The sequence below is a fragment of the Excalfactoria chinensis genome, chromosome 1, assembly GCF_039878825.1.
Source record: "Excalfactoria chinensis isolate bCotChi1 chromosome 1, bCotChi1.hap2, whole genome shotgun sequence".
Taxonomy (NCBI): Eukaryota; Metazoa; Chordata; class Aves; order Galliformes; family Phasianidae; genus Excalfactoria; species Excalfactoria chinensis.
Window position 1 is genome coordinate 164,143,441 of NC_092825.1, and position 19,177 is coordinate 164,162,617.

A 19,177-nucleotide genomic window follows, 5' to 3' on the forward strand; every position below is an offset into this window, starting at 1 on the left:
TGAAGACAGGTTAAAAGCAGTCTGAACTGATGATATTCTGCTGTTCATCCCTTACCTCCATCAGACCCATGACGCAAGTTACACTCAATGAGCAGGGTTAGGAAGCTTCCACTGGGCCTTCAACCTGGATGAAAGCAGTGACAGCCAGTGATGGATGGCTCTGGGAATACCTGCTCCTACTGTTGGTGCCTTCTCTTCTTCATGCCTGGGTGTGTGGGAATGGCTGTGGACTTTCTGCTACTCTACAGAGAGGTGGATGCTCGCACTTCTAGCAAAGTGCTCAGTACTACTATTATCTTTTTCCCAGCGCTAACACAGATTTGTCCTTCCTCTGCTCCTTGCCCCAGGGACAAGCCTGCAGATAATCAGAGGCTTTCTCCCATGTGAGCCAAAAGGCATCTGGGGACAGTGCTAGGAGCCAAAATCAAGCTGGGCAAGTGGCTGCTCTGGATATGAAATGTGGGATTTGCTCCTCATCTGGATCTCACAGCAAAATTAAACAACTGCATTTTCTGCTCTGTCTATGTACGTTTGGGCTGTTAAAATGCATGAGCATTTTTTGGCTTCAAAGTGAGAAGCAGTAAACGCACGAGTACCAGAAGGAATGTTGAGTGTTATTGTCGGAATATTGCAGAATATTTAACTCTCATAAGGTGACGTTGCCAGCTTTTGCTATGCGAGGTACACAAGCTACCTGGGGCTGTGCTCCTTTGTCTTTCCATTACATTCACTGTGTACAGATGCGACTGTTATTTTCCTAATGCAGAAATAAAAGGGTAGTGCAGGCATTCACAGTGATTATCACCCCAAAAGTTGGGCACGGCTTCCTTGTTGAGATATTACTACATTCCAGCAAGAATCGTTTTGCTGCTGTTGTTTTTGTTGTTCAAAGCAGCAAAGTGTTGGTTGTGTTAAAATAACAGAGGTTATTTTATTCAGATGCTTTGGCCAAAGTCAATTGGGCACACTGCTGTTCTCAGTTCGAGGCTCCTCACTGCTAGGAAGGGTATTTTTCTTTATTCATCTTTCACCAGAGCAGTTCTGTTTTAAAACCATCTGTCAAGACATGAAATATTTGTTTCTTTCCTTGAAAAGGAACAGCACATTTTTTCCAAAGATTTAAAATTGAAAGTTGGGTTCCTTGGACCTAAATGTAGCTTTTCGGGAGTTAGGCATCCAATCGAAGCTAGTCATGTTGGTTGCTTGTCTGGTCAGAGGAGAGTTAGGTTGCCAAAGCATGGGTCATCGCTTCAATGGCCACTGGCAGCATGGATGGGATGGCTGGCCCTCTACTCAAGCTTTTATTCCTCTGTAGTCATAGAATCATAGAATTATAAGGGTTGGAAAAGACCTCTAAGCTCTTCCAGTCCAACTGTCCATCTACCTCCAATATTGCCTACAGGGTCCACTGGAGGAGTTTGATTTGAGATGTGCTCTTCTTTTGGAAAAGATTTGTACTGTTCCCTCAGAAGACAGATTTGGTTCCCATTTAGAGCAGGGGGGTTGTCACGGGGCCAAAAGCAGGAGGATAAGAGAATAGAGCTCTTGAAGTCTTCTCTTCCATTTACAAGGCTATCCAATACTTCTTTTGGTAGACTAACAAAGGAAGCTATCCCTGCAGAGCTGGAAGTGTGCCTCATTGTGCCATGTCTTTAAAATTGCCAACAAGTCTCTACAGGACCTAATTTAACACATTCATTTGCTCACAAAAGTGCTTGAAGAACAACAAACCTGTCCTGTACAAGGACAAAGAAAATCTCTATTAACGTACCTCGTCAAGCTGAACCAATCACAACAGTAACTGTATACCTCCGTGCTTTATTTTGCACAATGTATATTTGACTCTGTACAAAGAGTGAGAGCAGCTATAAAACATCCCTGGGGCTCCAGCAGCTTTTGGACTCTAACTAAAAAAAACCCAAATTCTCTCCTTTCTCTAAGAGACTGCGGCAAACATGCCAATTACTTCTGCAACAACTCAAAATGCCCAAAGTGCCACATGCCACACAATAGCACTCACAGGCAGGGGATTTCAGGAAAAAGACATAACTTGTTTTACTCATGTAGAAACACATATGCTCTTATAAATGCGTTCTATACTTCTGTATAAGTGTTTGTGTAGGAATGTATGTATGTACAGATATATGTATATGCAAGACTGTATGCAGGACACTAGCCCAGTGCCACAGCACGCACAGTATGAGTTTTCCCTGAAGATGATGGGATTCCCCAGGGTGCTGAGTAGGCTCAGCAAAGGCCACAGAAGTGCTTGATCTTATTGGAATTCATTAGATTCACGTAGGCCCAATTTTCAGACTTGGCCTGGTCTCTTTCAATGGCGTTGCTTCCCTTTGTTGTATCAGCTGCACAACTCAGCTTGGTGTCAGCAAACTTGCTGAGGGTACACTTGTTTCCACTGCCTGCGTCACTGATAAAGGTATTGAAGAACACCAGATTGCTGGATTATAGTCAGAAGAGAGAAAGAAAAGGTATGAGAATGGAGGTTAGTAATGAAGAGATGCACGCTATTCCAGAAGCTTGATGTAGAAGTATTTTGTACAGGATCAAACACGTCCTGCCCAAACTATTCAGCTATTTGTTTGTAAGCCTAGAAAACATCACACTGAATATTTTTAACTGACTGGAAGATATTTATGAACTGGGAAAACCGCACTTACCAAATCACCACCTTTTATCTCTTGTGAACTCAACTTTTTCACTTTTTCGAATAGTTTCCAAGTCTTTATAAATCACAACTCTACAAGTATTATAAGTGCAAATTTACGTTTGCTAGAATGTAAATCCATTTAAGGAAAGCATCTGTCTTTAGATTAGAGGACTGACCAGAAAGCTTATGTGCAGAAGTCAGCATGTTCGTGTAGTGGTGCTGTGATGCATCACCCAGTAGCTCACTAAAAAAATGGGAATGGCATTATAGTCAGTAAAAACAAACTAATGCTAATGATGCACACCAGCAACACAAGCTTTGCAAAAGATCATAAAAGCACGTTTTTCAGATGGTTTCTGTCCCGAAACCATTGCAGTGCCCAGGGCTGGCTACTTCTCCTCCTTGTTATTTCTGATAGAGTTTATTTCAGGCTGTTTATTTAAGAGCCAAGCTTCAGAAAAAGGAAAAAAAAAAAAAACATAGAGAAAGAAGAGTATAGCTCTTTGCATTTAAGATTTTAAATTCTACAAATTATGGCCAGTGGTTAAAAAATACAGGAAAGGTTAGCGTTGCTCTCATATGCATCCTTGTTCAGAGTTATGAGGGCTCAGAGAGCTGTCGAGACTAACCAGTCAGGGAGGTGACACATTGGTGCCAGTAGGACTGTGACAAGCACATGATGCTGAACTCTGCTCTGAACGGTTATCTTAACACGCTGTACCTGTGTTAGCAGTGGAGCATAAGAACAAAACCAAAAGCAGAGGCGAGAAGGGGCAGGGCTGTGTTTGTCAATGGGTGTGTATGGAAAGTACTGCCTTAGTGCTGAGTTCACGGATCACTTAGCTGCAGGTTCCTCTTTATTGCTTTTATCCAAGCAAGCTGCAAGCTACTTTAACTTAATATTCTCATATTTCCATGCTCCCATTGTTTTCCCATGTCTTTTTTAACCTGACTCATACTTGCTACGTTCTTCTCTTGGATGTGATTAAGAGTCACCAGATGGTAGTGCTGGAGATGGCTTTGCTGATCTTATTTAAGCTGACTTATTTAAGACCAGTTCCTTCCTGAAGAAATGTTTATGGCCAATTGTGATACATTTCCAGTCTCAGACGTGGAGAGGATGACGGGTAAAATCTATTTTGTCTAAATGAGATTTCATCCAAAACCAGTGTGTAGATTCTGCCTATCAGTTACATCTATGCAAACGAGCAATACGTGGTGCCAGGAGCCTTGAACATCCACAGTCAATCTATGGAAAAATTTTCCTGTAATATTAAATCTGTTGAGAACTTAGACAGAATAGTAAAGGTCTGGTACTCCTGGGAGCTGGAAAAGTCAAAGCAGTATGAGAGCTCTGCTGAATTGCTGACCTAGTGCAGAAATGTGCTCCTTCAAAAATAAATTCTTTATCAAGAGGTTTGAGGACATTGATTGCCTGTGAAAGTGGGAATGGAAATGCATTATTTGTTTCATCGGGCTATATACGATAATCGGGAATAGAACAATTTAATCTGATGACAGTTTTCGTTCCGTTTCTTTCTGGGAAAAACAGTGAATGGCTTTTTGTTTTACGGTACTTGCCTTGTTCCTCCACTCTAATACAAGTCTTTCTCCTGCCTTTTCAACTGCCACTTAGGCACTTTCTAAAGCACAGGAAAATTAGTTTTTTTCATACAGAAGGGAAGAGGTGTTTCATAAATAAGGAAAAGCAGGAGCTCAGTTTTACTGCAGTCATTTGTCAAAGAAAGGGCAGGAGAAGTGAACAAGATCTCTGTTTGGTGGCGTGCTCCATGCTCTTGAAAATCCTCTGTAATATTCTGTGCAACCTGTCTCAGTTTAAGTCCTACCTTTTGCTGCATTCGCAGAGGAATTTGCAACAGTGAGCTAGAAAAGTGTAGCCGCATTAAATGCCATATTAATGTTATGAAGATGGGAAGATCCATACATGTTTCTCCAGGTTTTCACTTTCCGTTCTTGTTCTCTTTGGTCAACCTTATCAGTTCATTCACTGTGCCCTCAGTGTCCTAGATAAGAATCCTTCTGGAATATCAAAAGCTTTGATGCATCATTCACCTGTCCAGAGGGCACTACCCGTGCAGTTTAGGAGCAGCCACGCCGATGCCTCAGGGACTGATGCATCAGACCCCAGTGCTTGCCCTGCGAGCATGGACTAATCTCATTCAGTGGAGCAGCCTGGCAATCTCTTTCTCTTAATGCTCTCGCACAAGAGTGTTAAGGTGTTTTAAGTGATGCCATGACTGTAACCCTTCCAAAGTTACTTCATCAATCACCAGTTTGAAAGCCAAGTTAATTAAGTGACAAGAGCAAGTTTTGTTCTGCAAGGGAAACAAAAGAAGAATGTTTTCTTGCCTTGGGGTGATTATATTTAAGCCTTGATCCTGCCAAAGTTTTGCGCCATGGTTTTGCACATATAACCATGCTAGGCGCTTCCTGCAGCCTGCACCTGCTGACTTCAGCCCTACTTCTCTGCTGAAGGTCCTGCGTGACTGTTTGCAGCATCTCTGGCTTTGGACTTTAGTGCTTTGGAACAGGAGCATTGCTGAAGTCTGGTGCTTGGTGCAGAGCAGCACAAAATCATAATTCACTAAACAGCCAACCAGTGTGTGGAGCTGGAAACACCTCGTGGTGGGAAGAAATGGAAGAGATAAGAGTCAGATAGTTAATTTCATCTGGCTGAAAATTAAACATCTCCTCTAAAATGATTTTCAATAGTCAGTGGAGGGAACTTAAGCACCAGGTTGTCAGGGTGGTGGATGTTTCACTGATGACTGAGGGAGGCTGGACAAGTAGCTTACATAAAATACCCAGTATCTGTAGAGGGCTGAATTTAGGTGAATGTAATCCTGGTTTTCCTGTGTGTGTGTCTGATAGAGAAAATCTGAAGATGCAGTTTAAGTATTTGCATGTGAAGAAATATTTCTGCTGTTGCTTCTCACTAACTTCTGCCTGTTGCTAGCATTTCTGATACTAGTCTCCTGTCAACATTGGATGTAACAGTTATCAGCGGTGATTGAGATTAGATGAATTCTCCTTTTCTTTACCTTCAAGCTACAGTCACTTTAATAAATTAATAAAGCTAAGATTAGTAAAAACTAATGAAGCGGATGACTTTAACAGAGACAGGTGACTACCCACAAGCTCAAATGTGGGAAAACTTGTTTGCTCAGTCTTTGGATTCTGCTGCTCTCTTGCAAGTCTCTTGCTGACAGTAAACCAATTAGGCAACTTTTAGTGCTTGCTATTTTGGGAGCATTCACCTACACTGTACAAACACCTCTTGCTGTACACGTAGGCCTGGGGACTGAAAAGAGAAAGAGAGGCTGAAAGGAAAACAAGCCCTCTTGGGCTTTTGTGGTCATGATGAGAGAAAGTGAAAATAGAGAAAAAAATCAATCCCAACACTGGCAGCATTCAGGACCCAGATGACTGTGACCTTGTAAGTAATATGGAATTTGCGCTCCTATTAATCTGCCCAGTGCCTCTCTCACTTTATTGTAAAACAAGAATAATTCAGATTACGTCAATTAACTTAAACTCATATAAAACTAGTCTAAGATCCCGAAGTAGCCCAAAGTCTCCCTACTAAGAACAAAATCTCCTATATGCAAGACTCCATTCCCCAGAGCTGTTTTTCCTGTGTTTTCCCCTTTAAATCTGAAAGAATGGGGACCATTCAGCAAAACAAAAAGTGGTTATTCAGTGTTTCATATACTGACAACATTCATCCTCAGGAAGTCTTTGTCGATTGTGCCTCCTATGTATAATAATAAAGAAAAAGAAGCACAAAACGGTGGTGTTTCCATATCCTATAGCTGACATGAGACCCTTGTCCCATTGTGTTTCCACTGTGCCATGTTGCTCATGGAAAGTCTCTCCAACAGCAGTGACCAGTTGCAAAAGGTCAGACAATCTCTTTAGCCAATTGAGAACAGTGCTCCGAGACACTGGTTCATTCAGATATTGTTTCTGGTGTGCAGACTAGTGAGCAATAGAAAATAAGTTAGATTAAATGCTATATTGTGTTACTATGTAAACAAGAATTAGGTTCTCCTCACAAATTCAGAGTTGGGTTTTGATTCAGCTAAAGTAGCTTACGATCAGATTGGAGTGCAGTTTATTTAAGTGATACGGTTAACTTTAGTGTTCAGATATTTAATACGTGTGTGTGCATATTGAGTCTTCATAAACATGTTTGTGTATGTGTGGATACATGTACATACTTAACGGACTTAGATAAAGGATGTATGAAGATATTTAAATAAGAACAACAACAACAAAGACAACCGGAAGAGTTCTAAAGGAGTGTAGACAACAGACTCAGAAATCATATGTGCAAGAATGATTTCTTCATATTTTTGGTACTAATTTAAGAAATAAGCTGCTGGAGTCAGCAAGAAGCAGGAACAACAGGCGATGCACTTCATGTTCCAGCGAGCCGGGTTCTGTGTTGCCAAAGGGCTGCGTTCTCTGCAGGACTGAAGGGAGGGCTGGGAGCCTGGTAGCACCAGCACACAACCCAAGCACAGCTGCATTGCTTGACACTTTAACAAAGCTGTTCTCCTTCTGCATCCTTGGCTAGACCAAGCATGATTTATGACATTCTTTCACTATATCTCTCCAAGCTTCTACATACTTGTGTGCACTTCATGTACTTTTCTTCAATCATTTTCCAGAAAAAAATCCTTTTGCAAAGTTTGTTTTTGCAAAAGCCATTCCCCATAGTCTCAGATTCTTGCTCCTTTCTCTGAAGAGCTGTCATCTAATTTGATATGGCACTTTCAGAGATGCTTCTCCCTCTCCTCCTTGTCTGGCTGATTTTAATAATGTTTGCCCCCTCGGCTCTTCTGATTATTTGCACAAGAGTCTTTCAGTCCCACGTATTTGATTTCCTGATACAAAATACCATTTTGTTGTTATGTTCTGTAAATCCTTTGACAAATTCAAGTTTCTAGTTCAAACCAGGAGTGTTATTTCAGAGTTTCACTTAGTTTGCTTCTGCCAGTGGGCACCAGATCTAGGATGGAGACTTCCTCTGCTACAAGCCCTTCTTCATGTGACCAGGTGACCCACCTGGTGGATGAAGAAAAGGCTCTGGATATAGTCTTCCTGGACTTCAGCAGATCCTTTGACTCTGTCACCTACAGTATTCTTCAAGAGAAGCTGGCAGCCCATGGCTTGGACAGGTACACTCTTTGGTAAAGAGGGCTCAGCCCAGAGAGTGGTGGTGAATGGAGTTCAGTCCAGCTGATGTCTGGTCATGAGTGATGTTCCCAAGGGGCTGGTACTGGGACATGGAGGAAAAGGATCTGGGAGTGTTGGTTGATGCTTGGCTGAACATGAACCAGCAGTGTGCCCAGGTGGCTAAGAAGGCCCAACAGCATTCTGGCTTGTATCAGAAATAGTGTAGCACTGTAACCAGTAGCACCAGGGAAGCAATCATCCCTCTGCACTCTACTCTGGTGAGGCCACAGCTTGGGTGCTATGTTTAGTTTTGAGTCTTTCACTACAAGAAAGACACTGAGGCCCTGGAGCACGTCCAGAGAAGGGCAACAAAGCTGTGAGGGGTGTAGAGCACAAATCTGATGGGGAGCAGCTGGAGGAGCTGTGATTGATTTGGAGAAGAGGAGGCTCAGGGGAAACTGAAAGGAGGTTGCAGTGAGGCAGAGGTCAGCCTCTTCTTCCAGGCAGCAGTGAGAGGACAAGAGGGAATGGTCTCAAGTTGTGCCAGGGGAGGTTCAGCTTGGATATTATGAAAAATTTCTTCTTTGAAAGAGTGGTAAGGTACTGAAACAGGCTACCCAGGGAGGTGGTGGAACCTGTCCACAGAGGTGTTCAAGAAATGCGGAGATGTGGCACTGAAGGACATGGTTAATGGGCATGGTGGTGATGGGGTGACAGTCAGACCAGATCTTAGAGATCTTTTCCAACCTTAATGATTCTGCAATTCTTATCTGTGATAAAATAAAGAACTTCTGTTGTGGTTTAACTTAGCAGTCAGTGCAGCATCACACAGCCGTTCTCTCACTCCCCCCCCCCCCATCACAGTGCAATCAAAATGGAGAATAGGAAAAAAATGTAAAACTTGTGCATTCAAATAAAGACATTTTAACATACAGAAAACAGAAGGAAAACAACAATAATTGTTTAAAAAATACAAAATTAGTAATGTGCAAGTTAATGGCTCACCGCCCACTGATGGATGCAGTGGTATAGGCTTGGGGCTGAGTGGCTGGATGACTGTGACCTGCGGGCATTGGTTGATGCTTGGCTGAACATGAGCTGACAGTGTGCCCAGGTGGACAAGACGGCCAACGCCATCCTGGTCTGCATTAGAAGTAGTGTGGCCAGCAGGAGCAGGGAAGTAATCATTCCCCTGTACTCTGCACTGATGAGTTCATAGCTAGAGTACTGTGTTCTGTTTTGGGCCACTCACTACAAGAAAGACACTGAGGCCATGTCCAGAGAAGCTGAAACTAGTGAGGGTCTGGAGCACCTGGAGCGCCTGATGGAGCTGGGATTGTTTAGCCTGGAGAAGAGGCTCAGGGGAGACCTCATTGCACTCTACAACTTCCTGAAGGGAGGTTGTGATGAGGAGGGGCTTGGCCTCTTCTCCCAGGCAACAAACAGGACCTGAGGAAATGGCCACAAGTTGTAGCAGAGGAGGTTTAGATTAGACATAAGGAAAACCTTTTTCTCTCATAGAGTGGTCAGGCACTGGAATGGCTGCCCAGGGAGGTGGTGGAGTCACCGTCCCTGGCAGTGTTCAAGAGGCGTCTAGATGAGGAGCTACAAGATATGGTTTAGTGGCTTGTGGCAGCAATGGTGATGGGAGGGTGGTTGGACTGGATCATCTTGTAGGTCCTTTCCAACCTTGTGATTCTATGATTCTATGCTCAGCCAATCTGTGAGACCCCTGGCTAACTCCCCCAGCATTATTGCTGAGCCACATAGTACCAGACATCCCTTTGGCCTGTTTGAATCAGCAGCCCTGGTCTTGTCCCCTCACAGCTTCTCACACACCCCCAGTTCCCTTCTGGCCCAGGCAGTGGAACAAGCTGAAAAGATCATTGCTCTATGTCAAAACTGCTTTGCAACAGCTAAAATGTGTGTTGTCAACATTGTTCCCATCCTAAATCCAAAACAATGCAGCATATCAGCTACTAGAAAAAAAAACTAACTGTCCCAGCTGAATCCAGGATATCTCCCAATTGCTTTTAGTAATTTTTCTGTATGGACTGGACTGATGTATCTATTAATTCACAGCGGTACGAGTAGTTAAGCTACCTCTAAATGCTGGCAGTTTGTACTCTTTCAAACATAGGCACAGAGACTTCTTGTTGTCATTCAGGGTAATCTTCCCTTCCTGCCTTCCACCTTTGCACCTTCCTCTGTCAGTCCTCACACCCTCTTAGGAGTTTCCCAGCACAATTTACAACGTTGGCACCTGGAACACTAAAATGCCCTATCTCCTTTCCTACAGCTACGCCCATTATATTGTCAGAGCACTGTTCCTGCCAGCTTTGGCTGGGTCAGAAAGGCCAGAAATAATCTCTGGCACAAAGTATTACTTGTTTGTTTCCCATCGTCTTGTTTTGTATACAGACACTACAAAAAAAAAAAAGGCAGGGGAATGAATCCTTAAAGAATACCGGGGCATCCAGGCATGCAGTGGGAGTTAAAATAGCTGTGGATTTTTATTTTCCAGCAAGATCAGCATGACAAGTAACTTAAAAGGTAAATAAATAAGCTGCGATTATGGCCAGCACCATATATTATAAACTCTACAAAACCTCAAAGGTCCTTTTTGTTGGCATCCCCACTAGCTCTGGGACAGGTGAGGAGCACTAAATGCTATTCCCAGAAGTCTGCTGACATCAGATGTGGTAGGACACCCATGCTGTTCTGGCTTGACACAAAAAAAGCCAAAGAAGCAAAAATCAATGTGTTTCCAAATGGGAATGAATCAATTTAGTAAGAAAAAAGTATTTGCAAACACAAAATCTGAGGTTTCAACAGAAGCACCAGTTTGGTTTGGTAGGTGTATGGGAGATTGGTAATCACAGCCTGAATCTCTGATTAATCAGCTGAGGCAAGTATGGGGTCAGCTGTGGGAGCACAGGTGAGAGTGATGTAGCTGTGCTCCCGGAAGGGGTGGAGCTTGACTCCATCCCCTCTGAGACCTCATTTAAGGGCTGACTCCCACTGGAGCAGTATCTCTTGGAGATCGCTCACCAGGGAGGACTGCCTCAGCTGCTTCAGTCAAGGCACCACCGTTGGTGAGTTTTCCCTTTACTCATTCACTTATATACCTTCTGTACATTTTGTTTCCATCTGTACATTTAAAACCAATACATTTGGCGAGCCAGGCAGGAGCCTGCAAATATCGGAAAAAAAAAAATGTCTTTCCTGTGGAATGTGTTTAGCTGGTTCAAGGGGGAGAAGATCACCCCCTTAGGGAAAATCCTCCCTGGACAAATACCAGGGTTTGAGGCATCCCCATATTTTCAATTAGCGACGATTATCGAACAATGGGGGCCCTTACGGGTAACGGGCAATATGTCCCCTTACCATCTAACTGAATACTTTCAGGGGTTGCAAAAAGATATTTTGACAACCAAAGAAAGGCAAATGGCTGCATCCATGGCTGCTTGGCCTTTATTGAATGCTTTAAATCAGGCAGAGGTTAAATCAGATAAGATTGAACATGAAAATCAACTATTAAAAGCCCGCATTGAAAAATTGGAGGGCGAAATTAATCTATTAACGGGGAAAAATTCATCATTTTTTTCAAACACCCCCCAAATTAGATATATTACAATGGATGATAGTAAGGATCCTGAAACATCGGATCAAACTAAGGTCACTAAATCTGACCTAGAAGAGCCACTTAAGACGGACTTATTAGAAGTCCGTCCTATGGTAACCCAAAAAACAAAAAAAGTCCAGGAGCGACCAGCAGGGGTGCCTCCTGATCAATGGACCCCTGCTGACTCCTATTTACACGTAACAGCACGTCCATATACACCCACTGAACTTATGGATCTAGTACAGCGCTTCAGGCAAAGACCAAGGGAAAGTGTCCCAGCCTGGCTGTTACGATTATGGGACTCGGGAGCAGAAAGTGTAATAGTTAGCGGCTCCGAGGTATCTAAACTAGCAACTATAACAGTCCATCCTGCCCTGAGGCAGAGATTGTACTCAGGGTCCCAGTTCCCTGAAGAGAATCATTCGATCGTAGATTGGATAATGGCTGCCTGCCGTATGGTATGGTCAAATAAAACAGACATGCCAATACATACAGGAATGTGGTCTTCTATGGAAGACCTACAAAATTATATCCGGGAACTAGGCATGCGAGAGGCTGTCTATGAAGATGTATCTGTTAGTCCGGACATGGTGAAGTTTTCCGCGGGAATGAGGGACCTAATCTTACAACAGGCTCCCTCACATATGTATGGAACATTGGTTTCTATATTGAATCCTCTAGTGGCCGCAGAGGCAGCAGTCCAGCATGCTGCCCAATTGGTAGCGGACCTGGGGGAAACGGAGCGCCTAAGAACCAAGCGCAATATTAGAGTAATTGAAGATCCTGAAGTTTTTCCAATAGCCCGAGCCAGGAGATCGGCTCCACGAACCCCTCGGGCGGGACCCATTAGGGTGTCCCGAAAACAAATGTTTAATGATCTACTCCGAGCAGGTGTTCAATTTGCCAAAATTGATGGGCAGCCCAATCACGTTCTGCTTCAGTTGTGGAAACAGCTGAAGGATGAACAAAAATTTCAAAACCGCCCCAAAAGACCGGGGATAAGGCTTATAGAACGACGACCAACAACAGTTTGGAATCTAGAAGACTTTATCGTGCCAAATAGGAAAAAGAGGCCACCTCAGGTGCCTCGGGTCACAGTACCAGAGGCATCAGAGGTAAAAGACTTGAATCTGGCCCAGTTTATGGCGTGATGAGGGACGTCAGTCACCCTAGGGCCTCTAGACGGGACCGGAGGCCCTATGTGGAATTGACAATATATTGGTCCCGAGAAAATGTGCAGAAGGTTATGGCCCTCGTTGATACGGGGGCGGAAACATCTATAATTTATGGAGACCCAACAAAATTCAGAGGGAACAAAGTAATGATTGGAGGCTTTGGGGGACAGACCGTTCCAGTCACCCAAACTTGGGTAAAATTGGGGGTCGGGCGCCTCCCACCACGGGAGTACAAGGTATCTATTGCTCCAATTCCGGAGTACATATTGGGAATTGATATCTTGTGGGGTCTGGCTCTCCACACAACAGTGGGAGAGTTCCGGTTGCGGCAGAGATGCATTAGTATCCGGGCAATTCAGACAATATTGAGAGGCCATGCAAAACATGAGCCTATTTGTCTGCCCAAGCCACGTCGGATTACTAATGTAAAACAGTACAGACTCCCAGGTGGGCAGGATGAAATAACAAAAACAGTGCAGGAATTAGAAAGAGTGGGTATTATAAGGCCTGCACATAGCCCGTACAACTCCCCAATATGGCCAGTGCGAAAATCGGATGGAACATGGAGGATGACAGTGGATTACAGGGAATTAAACAAGGTCACGCCGCCCGTTCATGCAGCCGTACCCAATATTGCCTCCCTAATGGACACACTAAGTAGAGAAATTAAAACGTATCACTGTGTCCTAGACTTAGCGAATGCATTCTTCAGTATTCCGATTAGTGAAGAATCACAAGACCAGTTTGCATTCACATGGGAAGGCAGGCAGTGGACTTTTCAGGTTCTGCCGCAAGGGTACGTGCATTCACCTACTTTTTGTCATAATTTGGTGGCGCGTGATCTGGCTAAGTGGCAGAAGCCACATAATGTAAATTTATATCATTATATTGATGACCTCCTGTTAACGTCCGATTCATTAGAGGCGGTGAGACAAGCAGCAGATTTATTGATAGCTTATCTGCAAAAGAGAGGGTGGGCTATAAACCCACAGAAGGTGCAAGGTCCGGGGCTATCTGTAAAATTCCTGGGAGTAATTTGGTCCGGAAAAACCAAAGTACTACCCAGTGCAGTAGTGGATAAAGTCCAAGCGTTCCCAGTCCCTACAACATCAAAACAGCTACAAGAGTTCTTAGGTATATTAGGGTATTGGCGCTCCTTTATACCTCACTTAGCTCAGTTGTTGAGGCCATTGTATAAGCTTACCAAGAAGGGTCAATCGTGGAACTGGGGGAAGGTAGAACAAGATGCTTTCCAACAGGCAAAGCTGGCAGTTAAACAAGCCCAGGCATTGGGTATATTTGATCCGACCCTCCCAGCTGAACTAGACGTTCATGTTACCCAGGATGGTTTTGGCTGGGGCCTGTGGCAACGCCAGAGTTCTGTTCGAACCCCCATTGGATTCTGGTCTCAGGTTTGGCACGGAGCAGAAGAAAGATACAGCATGATTGAAAAACAGTTATTGGCTGCCTATTCAGCGTTACAAGCGGTAGAGCCAATAACGCAAACAGCAGAGGTTATAGTTAAAACTACATTACCGATCCAGGGGTGGGTAAGAGATCTAACTCACCTTCCTAAGACAGGGGTGGCCCAAGCACAGACGGTAGCACGATGGGTCGCCTATCTAAGTCAAAGAAGCAGCTTGTCTTCGTCTCCACTCAAGGAGGAATTACAGAAGATCTTAGGCCCAGTGACATATCGCAGTGATACGCCGAAAGAACCAATGGTCGCTCCACCAGAGAAGAGCCCTGTTCAGGAAGGAAGATATCCTATTCCTGAAGATGCCTGGTATACGGATGGGTCCAGCAGAGGCAACCCGAGCAAGTGGCGAGCTATAGCATACCATCCCTCTACTGAGACAATCTGGTTTGATGAGGGGGATGGTCAGAGCAGCCAATGGGCAGAATTACGAGCCGTGTGGATGGTTATAACTAAAGAACCTGGTGATGGCATCCTGAACATCTGTACGGATAGCTGGGCCGTGTACCGGGGGCTTACTCTGTGGATTACGCAGTGGGCTACCCAGGAATGGACTATCCACGCCCGACCGATCTGGGGGAAAGACATGTGGGTAGACATTTGGAATACAGTCAAACACAGGACGGTATGTGTCTACCATGTCTCTGGTCATCAACCCCTGCAGTCACCAGGAAACGATGAAGCGGACACACTGGCCCGAGTTCGATGGATTGGGAATTCACAATCCGAAAATATTGCCCGATGGTTACATCAGAAGCTACGGCATGCTGGACAAAAGATAATGTGGGCAGCTGCTAAAGCATGGGGGCTGCCTGTACAGTTATCTGATATCGTCCAAGCATGTCAGGACTGTGACGCTTGCTCGAAGATGAGACCAAGACCGTTGCCTGAAACAACATCCCACATTGCTAGAGGATATAGTCCTCTTCAGAGATGGCAGGTTGATTACATTGGGCCCCTCCCTCGGTCTGAGGGGGCGAGATATGCCCTGACCTGCGTTGATACTGTAAGTGGACTGCTGCAAGCCTATCCCGTACCAAAGGCAAATCAAGCATATACAATTAAGGCACTCACTAAACTGATGTCTGCATATGGGACACCTCAAGTCATCGAGAGCGACCAAGGGACTCACTTTACTGGAGCGATGATACAGCGCTGGGCAGAAGAGAACAACATTGAATGGCGATTCCATCTGCCATATAATCCAACAGGGGCAGGCCTTATTGAACGCTACAATGGTATTCTTAAGGCTGCCCTGAAGACAGACTCCCAGTCCCTGCAGGGGTGGACAAAAAGATTATACGAAACCCTGCGGGACTTGAACGAAAGACCTCGGGATGGCAGACCCAGTGCTCTGAAAATGTTACACACTATATGGGCCTCCCCTCTTAGGATTCAAATTACAGGTGCTGATAATGAGGTAAAACCGCAGGTTGGTAATGACAATAATCTTCTGCTCCCTGCCCCTGAGAATCTAAAACCAGGAATCCATAAGATAAATTGGCCCTGGAAGGTGCAAGTAGGACCCAAGTGGTGTGGCCTACTTGCACCTTGGGGGAGACTATTGGAGGTGGGAGGTTCAGTTACCCCCTCGGTGATAGGTACATGGCCTACTGACATCGTGGTCAATACTCCGGTCTTTATTGCTAAAGGGACACCCATCATGTCCCTATGGCAGATCAGGACTCCTCCTCTGGTGCCAGATATAGTTATACAGCCACAGATATCTGGCCAGAGGGTATGGTATCGGAGGCCGGGACATAATCCGGTGCGAGCAGAAGTATTGACCCAAGACAAGAATACGGCCTGTATCTTGCCCTGGAGGGCAGACCTTCCTCTCCTGGTACCCTTGAAACATCTGTATTACTCTCCCTAAGATTCTAAGCCTCTAGGACCATCAGAGAACAATTTGTGTGGACTGATGAAACGCAAATGGACCTGCACCTCGAGATGGCTTGTCTCCAGTAACATCTATCAAGCACTGGCCCACGGAAGATCGTGAATACCCATCCAATCATCATTTGAATAACATCAGCATTCGGTGCGACGGGAAATTGTATCAGCGTCGCGTTGGGTCTCTGTGATAAGGGAAAACTCACCTAATCATTGGTTCACGCTGTGAAGGGGTGGAGTGTATGGGAGATTGGTAATCACAGCCTGAATCTCTGATTAATCAGCTGAGGCAAGTATGGGGTCAGCTGTGGGAGCACAGGTGAGAGTGATGTAGCTGTGCTCCCGGAAGGGGTGGAGCTTGACTCCATCCCCTCTGAGACCTCATTTAAGGGCTGACTCCCACTGGAGCAGTATCTCTTGGAGATCGCTCACCAGGGAGGACTGCCTCAGCTGCTTCAGTCAAGGCACCACCGTTGGTGAGTTTTCCCTTTACTCATTCACTTATATACCTTCTGTACATTTTGTTTCCATCTGTACATTTAAAACCAATACAGTAGGAGTTAAAAAAAAAAGCCTCCATGTTTATATAAAGGTATTAAAAGTACCCTGCTGACTAGCCCCATGTGTTCCTTGCTACCCTACGTATCTTGCTTCTGTGTCTGCCAGAGAGGGAAGAAATCCTGATCTGTCCTTCAGCCAAACCACAGAGAATTAAACCCTTTGTTTAAGGAGTCTTTCACCTCCTCAAGCTGCTCTAAAAACCTGCAGGGAAACCAGAAGCCATGGCTATTCTTGCTTGCTTAAAAGTAATTTCCTTTCTGTCACTGCTGCTTCTCCTGAAGATGCTCCTGTTTGCAGCTTTCCTCCAATGAAAAACACAAGAGTATATTATGGGTCTGAAAGCTTTTAATGTCAGTTTCGGAGGGCAGACTCAATGTGTTCTCTAGCCCCAGCAATAACAGCCAACAGCAGACAGCGCTGCTCTTTTGAAAAATGGCGGTCATTCTTACATGTTATCGATGGGTTATTCTGCCATTAAGGATATAAAGGACATGAAGTTTTGTGCTTCAGGGCACAAGCCAGACTCTCCTGCATCCTTGGCAGCAGTAGAAACTTAACCAAATAAGCAGATTATAACGTGATTGTCCGTTGTGGGGCTTTGTGTGTCTTCCTCTGAAGTATTTGATGCTGGCCACTGCTACAGACAAGATAACACATCAGCTGGACTATTGATCTGATTTAGAAATACAGACCTTTTATTCCTGTTAAGCACATCTTGATACAGAGTTGGGTTTCAACTAGTACCAATGGCAACTAAACACTAAATTACAGCTCCAGCCTACCCAAAGAGATCTGGCACAAGTCTTATCAACACAAATACAGCGTCGCAAGATTCAGCTCATCTATGCATGCCATGTCATATTCCTCAAATGAAGAGCAAAACAGCAGTTATAGACTCCATCATTTTCCTCCACAAATTGACAAAAGGTGCTGCTGATGAATGATTTTGTACCCTGATGTCTAAATTCACATGTCAGTTCTGCAAGAGGGAGCCAATGGAAAGATTTGTGTGTTCGAGTACAGAATTAGGTCCCAAAAACAGAACTCTTCATACTGCAAGCACTTCTTTCAAACAACACTTCCCTTTTTTGCACAGTCCTTGGATGTGGGAAAGATTTGTTTTCAACTCTGTGTGCCCGCAGCACTTGCTCAGTATTTAGCTGCAAGCTGATCCCATATGCAGGCTATAGCTGTGCTTTTTCAGGGTCCCTTGTTCCAGCTGACTACTGCTGACCACAACTCTCATTTCCTCTCTGCCTGAACATGAAATGAATACTATCATAACAGCCTTTCTTAATACATGCCAAAGAGAAAAGGATATTTTTCTGTTTTACATTTGACCACACTGTATTTCAAATACGTTACCTCACCTCCACAAATCCAGTGGGAATCTCTTTTGTCATGTGTGAGGCACAGGCCCACACTACTCCTATGGAGATCATTGTATAGCTTCTCCTTTTATTCACTTGCCCAGCACTCAACCATCCTTAAATGATCTTCGGCATGGACTAGCTGTGCTGGTACATTTGTGTTGTATCATCATAGCTGAGAGCTGAGAAAAAGAGTCACACAAATGTGATACAAATATCAGCTGTGGAGTAAACACAGTACTGTCAACCTTTCAGGACAAAAACTCTTTTGTCTGTTTATACTCTGCAGCACCTAAGGTAGAGATGTCCTGACCTGCAGTTATAATTGTGGATTTCGATTTGTAATAATGAGTTAAAAAGATAATTTTTCATGCTATCTTTTGGAAAGCTCCTCTGTGTGTCAAAGAGAGGAACTGATACTTACACAGTGCTAGGCAGAAAAGTTGTCAGACCTGAGTATACACACAAAAGTGACAATGTCAGTTCCTGACTCTCCACGTACAACAGTGCTTCATCAGCACTGAAGGTGTGATCCTTCCTTTTAATGGATTGCTAAAATAGAGGTAGGAGAGCACTAAACACACAGTCATGCTGATTTTGGCTCTGTAACTTCTGCATTCTGTCCTCGGGTTCCATCCTATGGATGTGCTTATCTTAATGCAGCACAAATGAGCTAATCTATCTAAATAATTCAGAAGAGCCATCGCCAATGGAGTGGATGTGTCCTACTGCTTCCTCCTTGCCTTGCCAATTCATCATCCACTTTCCTTGTGCTTGTTGGTACTCTAACTTGCCCATTGTGCTTGGGCACATGGACCTCTCCCTGCTCTACTGATGGGTATTTCCATATAACCTTTGACAACTCATGCTGTGTGCTGTAGGAGGATGGACTGCCCTGCTGTATGCCTTGCCTGCTGGAAGCAGAGGAGATGGGAATGGTCATGCACCTTCCCCCCAGCCATCATCATTTTGAGTTGAGTTGAGTTGAGTTTCAGGTTACGTGAGGAGACAGCTGGGAGCTGTGGTTCCTGAGAAGCAGGTGCGATGCCTGTGCTCTTGTTCCCCTATGACTAGGCATGGGCAAGGCACCTCCTAACGCACCCCAAAATCCCTTCAAGGCACTTGTACAAGGTTGCTGTAATCTTGAAGCAGTGGGCTGGTCTATAAGACAGCTTTGCAGTAGATCTTAGGAGTCCATATAAACTT